The sequence below is a fragment of the Pelodiscus sinensis genome, chromosome 11 (assembly GCF_052426305.1).
Source record: "Pelodiscus sinensis isolate ZL-2025 chromosome 11, ASM5242630v1, whole genome shotgun sequence".
Taxonomy (NCBI): Eukaryota; Metazoa; Chordata; order Testudines; family Trionychidae; genus Pelodiscus; species Pelodiscus sinensis.
Genome location: NC_143062.1, coordinates 51,486,558 through 51,495,979, shown reverse-complemented (window position 1 = coordinate 51,495,979; position 9,422 = coordinate 51,486,558).

Below are 9,422 nucleotides of genomic sequence, written 5' to 3'. Positions count from 1 at the left end.
GGTTTCCCGAGGCTCTTGGAAACGCTCTGGCTTTATGTCAAGCTTCGCAGGGCCCAGCCTGTCTCTGCCCCCTTCTGATGACACTTCAGCTGGCGCTGGCACGACGCCGCAGGGACCGAGGTGTCCAACTCCCTTCGCTTTTTGTTTCTGGCACATAGGCTAAACGGCCACCTGCTGGCCTGAGCGTGGCATGTCCAGTCTCCGCAGCCCATGCTGCCCGCGTGGGGAGTGAACACAAGGCTTGGCTCTGCACTTTGCCAACCAGCTGTTGAGACCCACCGCGGCTTCCTTGGCCGGCTGGCGAGCTCTTGGCTGCCTGCAGCCAGGGCGCCTGTGAGTTAGCCCCTTCAGGGCCACGTCGGCGGCCACAGGAGGAAGACTTACCCTGTCAACTGCCCCTTGCTTAGCGGGCTCCCTGCCGTCCTCGCAGCCTCGTCCTCTCAACGCTGGTGCTTTCAGGCTGCTCCCCGTTACCCGTCTGACTGCAAACGTGTTTCTCCTCTTGAAGCAATGGGTCCTTAACGTTACGGCGTCGACACGCTCCCACTAATTCGTGCACAGAGGCACGTGAAATGCCACACTGCCCACGAGGAGCCATTGACACCTCCCCTTTGGGCGCCGGGGGAGGCTAGAAACACCCTCTCTCCTCACCGGGGGCCAGTTCAAGAGAAGCCAGGGGGCACTGGGAGGTGGGGGACTCGACCGCACGCGGGGACCAGACACACTGGGAGACGGAGGGGCAGGGATGAGGCAGACCACGCCTGCAGGCCATCCCCTGCTGCCTGGCTGCTTGGTCCGGCAAGCCAAGGAAAGAACTCAGAGACAGGCTGTCCTAGGGGCGTCACGGGATACGCACCGGGCATCGTTTCGCTGGGCACATGGAGCACAGGGCATCTGCAGAGGCAGGTCCGTGGCCCCAGCTGACGAGGCCTTGCCACAGGCACGGGTGGAGCTGATGGCTCTAGACGGCCTCCAGCCGTTCAGGCTGTTGGGTGAAGCAAGAATCCCTCCGGAGTCTTTTCCTCAGAGCGCGGCTAGAGGGAGCCCGGCCTAGCAGACAGGCTGAGCCTGGGCGCGCAAACAGGAAGCGTCTGTCCTTGGCACGGAGCCCCCTGCCCAGGACCTGCCTGGGAATTTCAACTGGTGCCTCTCAGGCCGGGGTCTCGTCTCCCAGCAATTTCAGGGCAGCACAGCGACCACGGGGCAGGTCGAAGCGACGCCCGTCATGCCCCGGGAACGCTGCTGTGGCTCTGGCTGCAGGATTATTTGTAGCCCAGCATGGGGCCCATTGAGGAACCTGCCTGGCCTTTGGACCCTTGCCTGGAGCAGCCTTTCTGTGTTTCTCCACCTCCTTTCCCAGGCTTGTCGCTCTCCAGGGACTCACTCCCTTGGCCGTTAGCCATGGCATGCTGCAATCGGGAGGGGAATCCGTCGCTCTGCTTGGGTTCCGCGCCAGGAACAAGAGGCAAAGAAGCCACTGGCGGCACCACCGCTAATTCGGATAAAGCTGCTTGGGCCGTTCATTTGTAAACATGCCCCGGATGGGCTCCCTGTGCAGGTCAGCCCCAGAAACGGGGACGTGGCAGACACAGGCTCTAATGACTCCCCTGGTTATCGGAAAAGAGGAGAACAAATCGGTTTGGTTATTTTTAGTTATTGTTTGGACTGAGAGCTACCCAGGAGGTAATTGGTGCTTTGGGGGCAGCTGTTTCTGAAAGGTCGTGTGCTGCATCTCTCCCCAGCCCTTTTAATTTGAGCTTCGTTCGCTCGGATTGTTAGCAACGAACAGCCCGGATTCCTGTCGTTAGTCCCCAGACGGGCTAGCCAAAAGCTGGGTCGGGGCCTCAAAGGCACGAGACATCCTGGCTTATTTGCATCATTCTTACAGTGAAGGAGCTCTCGGCCCAGCAGAGCTCTCGTCAGCTGTATGGATTCATTTGGAAATTGCTCAGCACAATAATAAATGCAAGTCGAGCTTTGTTATTTGCACATCAGGTGGCACAGTCGTAGTGCTGAATAAATTGCCTGTATTAGATTTTTGCCATTAATGCTGGGGGAGCAGATGGCCTAATAAATATGCGTGTTTTAAAACTACATTTGCAATTTCAGAGATTGTTTTAATCTCCCACTTTTAACCAGAAAAGTTAAGCTGTGCAACGTAAACATCCTTTGACGGGCAGCTGTGGTACTCGCGTAGTAACAGTTGTAAGAGCCTTTCTTAAGAAAACCCAGCCACTCCCCTTTCAACCCAGGCTGCTTTGGGGTGAATTCTGGATTCTTAGCAACCAGGAGACGAGAAAGCAGAAACCGTGGGCCAAGGGCGGCGAGTGAAGGCCCAGCTGGGGAAGGCAGCTGAAGCCCCGCCCCTTCCACTGAAAGCCACACCTCTTTTCCCAAGACCACACCCCTTCACAACCTTTGCCCCTCCCCCCCAGCCAACCCCTCCTCAGATGGCTGGGCAGTGTAGGCAAATGTAGGAAGGCAATACCCTCCCTTGCCTACATTACCCGCCATCCATGCTGGGGGCCCAATCCTGCTAGGAGTGAGGCCGCCCTGAAAACTACATCTCACCACAGGGCCTCTGTGCCGGCGTAGGGGCAGCACATGGACGCGCCCTTCCACTGCCTGAGAGACACAAGGCTCCTTCCACGCTCCCTGCAGCAGGGGAGCAACGTGCTCCCGGTCCAGCGGCCGATGAATTGGCTCAGTGGATGTGCTGGGGGTGGAGCTAAGGATCCTCATTCCCCACCCACATGCTTGACTGGGGGACTGGGGTACAGCCCCAACCCCTGGCTTGGGATTGGTCATTTCTGGAAGAGCCCGGAACTGCTTTGCGCCGTGGAGCCAAGCGGGAAGTGTTGCTTGCTCCAGCGGTTACCAAGAAACCTGCCCCACGGTGAGTCGAGAGAAACGCCGGAGCCCCAGCAAAGCTCCGTGTCTATTTCCCATCCTGGGCAGACCTCAGCCTGGCCGTTATTTTACCGTCCTGCCCAGGCCTGCCCAAGAGCTCTCCGGGGTAGGTGCCGCTTGCTTGCTCCTCTCTGCAACGGGCAAAGCTGCAGGAGGCGAGAGCTGGCGGAGTCTGGGGATCCGCCCTGGCCCCGCGGCTATTGCAAGTGTGGGGTGCAGAGCGGGGCCCGGCACACCGAACTGGGGAGCATCGCTCCGAGGGCTGTGCACAACACCAGGGAAATAGCCCATCCTGCCCTGCACGTCCAGTCTTGTCTGCGGCCCCTCCCAACGAGCGACACCTTTACACGGCGGCGAGGCGCCCCCGGCCAGCTGCAGCGGAGACATCCCCTGAGCCTGCTGCTGCTGCTCTGAGCCCGGCCCCTTCTCGTGGGAGCACCGTGCACGGGCCAGGCTCCCCGAGACATGCCTAGACGGCCCCTTGGGCCCAGGCCTCAGCTCTGTCACCGCGTTGGGCTCCCACCAAAGCTGCTGCCAGCCTCCCTCCTCAGGCCAATCCCGCTGCTGAGCCCTGAGGGGCTGCCCAGGCTCCTCTGTGTGCGGCAGGGCTCCTGAGAAAAGCCCAGGCTGGCCAAAGGCATCAGCCAGCGGCAGGGGAAGCCGGCAGAACAGGCATTTTCCAGCAAGGCCGACTCCTCCGGGTTTCCCGCCCAGCAGAAGCAGGCTGCCTGCAGCGCCCTGCCCTGGCTGAGGTGGGCAAGCCCCAGGCAGGCTGCTCCTGAAGGGGCCCGGTGACAGGAAATGGCTCAGCACCGTGACTGGCCAACGGGGCTCGGAGAGTTTCCGGCCGCTTCCAGCACTTCAGTCACGGAGCCAGTGTGCGCGCTGGGCAGGGCCTGAAACATGCCGGCTCCAGCTGTTTGCACAGCTGCTAACTCCCAGCTACGCAAACAGCAGGGCTGGGTTCACACTGCGCCTCGCGCGCTGCACGTGGACCCAGCGGCTTGGCAGGGGGCGGATTTTAAATCGTTTTTAATGTCCAAAAAGGGGGTAGCCGAGAGGCCACGTTACTATAGAATATAACATAAGAACATAAGAACGGCCGTACTGGGTCAGACCAAAGGTCCATCTAGCCCAGTAGCCTGTCTGCCGACAGTGGCCAGCACCAGGTGCCCCAGAGGGGGTGGACCGAAGACAATGATCAAGCGATTTGTCTCCTGCCATCCCTCTCCAGCCTCTGACAGACAGAGGCCAAGGACACCATTTTATCTCCTGGCTAATAGCCTTTTATGGACCTAACCTCCATGAATTTATCCAGCTTCTCTTTAAACTCTATTATAGTCCTAGCCTTCACAGCCTCCTCTGGCAAGGAGTTCCACAGGTTGACTACACGCTGTGTGAAGAAGAACTTTCTTTTATTGGTTTTAAACCTGCTACCCATTAATTTCATTTGGTGTCCTCTAGTTCTTCTATTATGGGAACTAATAAATAACTTTTCTTTATTCACCCTCTCCACACCACTCATGATTTTATAGACCTCTATCATATCCCCCCTCAGTCTCCTCTTTTCTAAACTGAAAAGTCCCAGTCGCTTTAACCTCTCCTCATATGGGACCCGTTCCAAACCCCTAATCATTTTAGTTGCCCTTTTCTGAACCCTTTCCAAGGCCAAAATATCTTTTTTGAGGTGAGGAGACCACATCTGCACACAGTGTAGTAACCACGGGAGCAAGGGAAAATGAGCAGCAGTGTCCCCTCGGCCAGAGTGGGTTTGTTTTGTTCCAGGCAGAGCGTAGCTTCAAGAAACCAGCCCCAAGAGCCCCGCAGCGGAGAAGGCCCGGCTAGTGCACAACAGGACGGAGCAAAATGATCGGCGCAAATTTTGGCAAGTGGCAAGAAGTCCATGATCTTGGCTTTTGATGGACCGACCCCTCAGGCCAGGGCTTCTCAACGCCAGGGTATGTAAATTGTTCGGAGACGCAACATTTTAGGTTTCCTCCCCGGTAACCGAGGCAGCAGAAGCACCACACCAAGCGGAATCAAATCCCGGCTCTGTTCTACGCCAACCTCCGAGCAGGTGAGTTTGTCAGGGCAGGGACAGCGTGTTCGGTGCTTAGCGCTCAGACACGCCCACAGCGGTAACGCGACAGGCCCAAGGACCATCGGACACTACCTGCTACTCAGTTTCACGTCAGATTCAGGCGCGGTACTCAGGTGGGCTGTGTTCTACAGAGCCAGGGGAAAGTTCATCCCGAGGAGACGGTCACTCATCGTTAGCCTGGTGTATCAAGCCTGGAGGCAGGTCTGAGGGTCCTGGAGGATGAATTGCCACTGGGCAATGAGAAAGCAGTGTGACATGTGCATGCTACAAACCACGCAGGCTGCATGATCGGAGACTGAGGAGTTTCATTCAAGACTTGCAAACTGCAGACAGCTTCTACCAAGTGAGCTGATTCTTGCAACTTCCCAGCACCTCCAGAAAGCATCGATGAGGCGTTATTGAACTGGGTTGCATTTCAAAACGCCTCTCTTCTCGGGGCCCAGTTGCCGGGCTGCTGGAAACGAATGCCCGCACCTAGCGTATGCTCATCGCAGGATCTGACGTGTTTGGAAGCACACCCTAGGGTGAATTACACAATTCTCATGCATCACAAATCAAAACACTGGACATAACTGCTAGGAGCAAATGTATGTGCTTCCTTAAGTCTTGCCACTTTCAGCATGAATGCCAACTTTGACAAATTGGCCAAAGAAAAGAATCAATAACATGCTCCACCTTAGCAATGCTTTGGTTCGAGGCTCTGAGAATGACGCCGAAGAAGGTCCAGAACAGAAGCTAGGCCTTACCTAAGTCTGTCTGGTGCTGGAGTTCAGATTCTGACAGGAATGCAGCCCCCACGCTGTCAAACACACAACGCTGACAAAGAGCCCAACTTCACGCTACTGGTGTGGATTCCTCACACGCCCAGTCCATGCCACAGCGACGGGAAAGAACAAACACCGCGTCGACAGCCCCCACCGAGCAGCAACACACTCGTCTGCAGCTCCACACTCCTCTGCGCCGGTCCCACTGTATTCGGGTTGGTAGATTGTTGCCACAGCAGAGTATACGAGCATCTGGCTGCTAAGCCAGGCCAGGGATTCTTCAGTCACCTCCTGCGACTCAGGGAACGTACCTGCAATTTCAGGTGGCTGGAGACGAGATTCAGCTGCAAAGACATTCCTGTGCCTGGATTCTGGGCTTCCCTGTGCTTTTCTGTAGGGGCTGTGTTGAAGCCCTTGGAGAGGGACAGGGAAGTAAACTCTAACCCACCGCAGGTTACAATTCCCAATAAGCATTTTAAACAAGTGGCTTTCCTGCCCTAACTTATAGCTATGTCTTCCTTAGCCAAGATCCAGACCTAGAGGCCGCAGCCCTCGAGATGGGGTAACATCTGTGGGAGAAAAATCAAATAACTCCAATTGTGTCTAAGGGGGGACTGTGCAGGAAATAAAAACTCTCTAAGAAAACTGCTGTAAGGGTTAAAAGTTTTCCAGACCTCTCTCCCTGTATCAGAGTGAAATCAAATTAACTCTAATCAAGACCCTTAAAATGCCTCTCTCAAGTGCATGGATACTCCTAGTCTGTCACAATTTGTCATGTAAACCCTTATCTTTGTCACAGTTTGCCTTGTAGACTTTTCCACTCAAGTTCTGACGTGGCTTTGTTCTGTAAAACTTACTTCTAGCACTCCTGGTGTAAACAAAAATGTCTCAAAGTGCCTCTACTAAGACTTTAATATGTTAAAAAAAACAATCAACAACTACTGTCTAAACATACTGTATAAAGAATCCCTGAAACTCTCTCTCAGGGCTGGCTGCTAACTCTGGTAGCGGTCAGCCTGCATGCTTGCATAATAAAGTTTTCCTTCTAGGTTTCTCTCCTGCCTCACTGATTTAACTTCCAGCCTCCAACCCTTCTGGGGGCTCTGAACCCCAGGGGAGCGAGATTTCCCCCACACATCCTACACCCAGACTCTGGTCTTACTGGATGGCATTAGAGAGCCGGAGACCTGAGATGGAGCTATCAATGCTTCCTCTAAGTGGAAGGCCTTAGAACACTAGGACTGGAAGGGACCTTGAGAGGTCATCAAGTCCAGTCCCCTGCCCTCACGGCAGGACCAAGCACCGTCTAGACCATCCCTGACAGGTGTCTTCTAACCCGCTCTTAAATATCTCCAGTGATGGAGATTCCACAACCTCCCCAGGCAATTGATTTATTCCAGCGTTTAATCACTCTGACAGTTTGGAAGTTTTTCCTAATCTCCAACCTAAACCTCCCTTCTGCAGTTTAAGCCCCTTGCTTCCTGGCCTGGCCCCAGAGGCCTCCTCCCTGTCACACTCTTTTAGATACTTGAAAACCGCTCTCATGTCCCCTGTCTCCATCCAGCAAGACGTTCCGACTGCATTGCCACAGAGCACCTGCTGAGTGCGGCTGTTTCAGACGGGCGTTGCCAAGAGACTCAGAACACAGCAAAAGCCCAGCAGGCTCCGACTTCCGCCTGAGGGACACGTCTCACAGCTGGCCACTTTGTCGAGTTCAGGCCTCACTCACATGGCTGCACTGGCAGCAGCAGATCACTGCTCTGCCACCTATGGCAATATAAGGCATGTAAGTGATCTGCTTGCAAAAGCCACCCCGGAAAGAGCCGATCCACAGCAAATCCCACCAGTTATCCTGCACTGAACAGGGTGCTTCTATGGACATCTGCCCGCCAGCCAGCCGGCCCCATGGGCAGAAAGACTCAGCACGCCCTGAGTGACATGGAACCGGGGTGCCTGGCTCTGCACACCTTTTTGCAGGCCAGGATCTGCAGGGAAGTGACCGTCCAATAAGTGAGGGTTGGCCCAGGCAATTCTCAAAGGAGAAAAAAAGAATTTCAATGCACTCTCTCTCTCTCTCTCTCTCTCTCTCACACACACACACACACACGGTTGAAAACTTGTTTGGCAGAAAGGCGCTGAAGCGGGGTAAGTGAATCACATAAGTGCAGTATCTTCTTCCTGCAGCTTCTCTTGGCACATGCACTTGAATCAGTTTGCGATGGGGCGCCTATGCCTGCCAAGGAAGCCAGCTACATGATCTGATCCGATGCCAGGCTCCTGTTAACAACTGCATTTTCCACTGATGCCAGGATGTTCATTAACTGGGATCCACAATTAGAAATAATTTAGGGACAGATCATTTTCAGTCACTTGCTGGTTGTAACCTAAATCTGACATTAGACTGCTTTGTCCTTAGCAAACATTCCGAGTAATCGTCTTGCAAATGAGGGCTGCGCGTAGCAGTGGATACAATCGAGCACAGGGGCAGAACACCAGATCCCTGTTGCCTGGGAGTAAGCATTTCTTTAGCCTCCTCTGGAGGAGCAAGCGTTTCTATTGGAATAATGGTCGCACCCCGAAGCCCCACTCAGGATTGCGGGGTGCCCTGTGCTTGGGGCTGTTGAATTCAGAGGAGCAGCCAGAGCATCCTGCTCTGAAGAGTTTGCAACCTAATTTAAGGCAAGATGAAACAAGTGAGCGAGAAACAACAGGAGGGAAGATGCAGGAAGAGAAAGCAAAATACTTGGCTACATAAGCTCGAAAGTGTAAAATGTGGGTGATTCTAAATCAATAACCTTTTAACAGACTCCCAACCAAGCAGGGAGCATTGTGATTACGTAGCCGGATCTGTATAGCCCAGGCCAAATTCCCCACAAGAATTCTCAAACCAGAACTTTTCCTCTGGCATTGGCCACTGTCGGCAGACCCAGTCTGGCCGTTCTTATGTAGACAAGATCCAGTCCTGATTTAAAAACTCCCACTGACAAAGAGTCCTCTGACAACTGTCCGTCAGACCAGCCTCAGGGACGTGCTTGCTGCTGGGCGGTGCGCCAAGCATGCGCCCTTTGGTAATGCTGGACTATAGCGTCACAAAGCTGCTTAGGGCCCTTTGTTTTCAGTTGTATTTGATTTAATTATCCCGGGATTTGATCAGAGTTCATGACAACAACACAAACAGCTGAGAGTAGGAGGAAAAGCAATCCGTTTGTCTGGGTAAATAGTGGGGTTTGTTTGGGTGGGCAGAAGGACAGGAGGAAAAAGTGTTCAGTAGATTGATGCTTTGATGAATGGAATTCAGTACGGCTTGCTGCAGAACTAAAACAGAACTCGACACACAACGGCACCTCTGAGCTTACGCAAACAAAACATCTCCGTCTCCAAATGAAACTTTTCATTTGAATAGAGCTCACCAGGATAGATTTAGAACCACTAGCCTATAAAGGTTTACACCTAATAACTGGGCCCAATATTTTAACATATTCAGAAACACTCACTGGTTTATGTGAAGTTTTCCAATATAATTTCCAAAAGTCCCCTGGAGCGCAAGCTCGTAGCTATCTTTATAAGGAGTCTTTTCCAAGGCCTGTTCTCACAACAGGTGAGCCCAGTGGGGCACTGAGGATGTGAGAGGCAGCACAGCTGAGAGC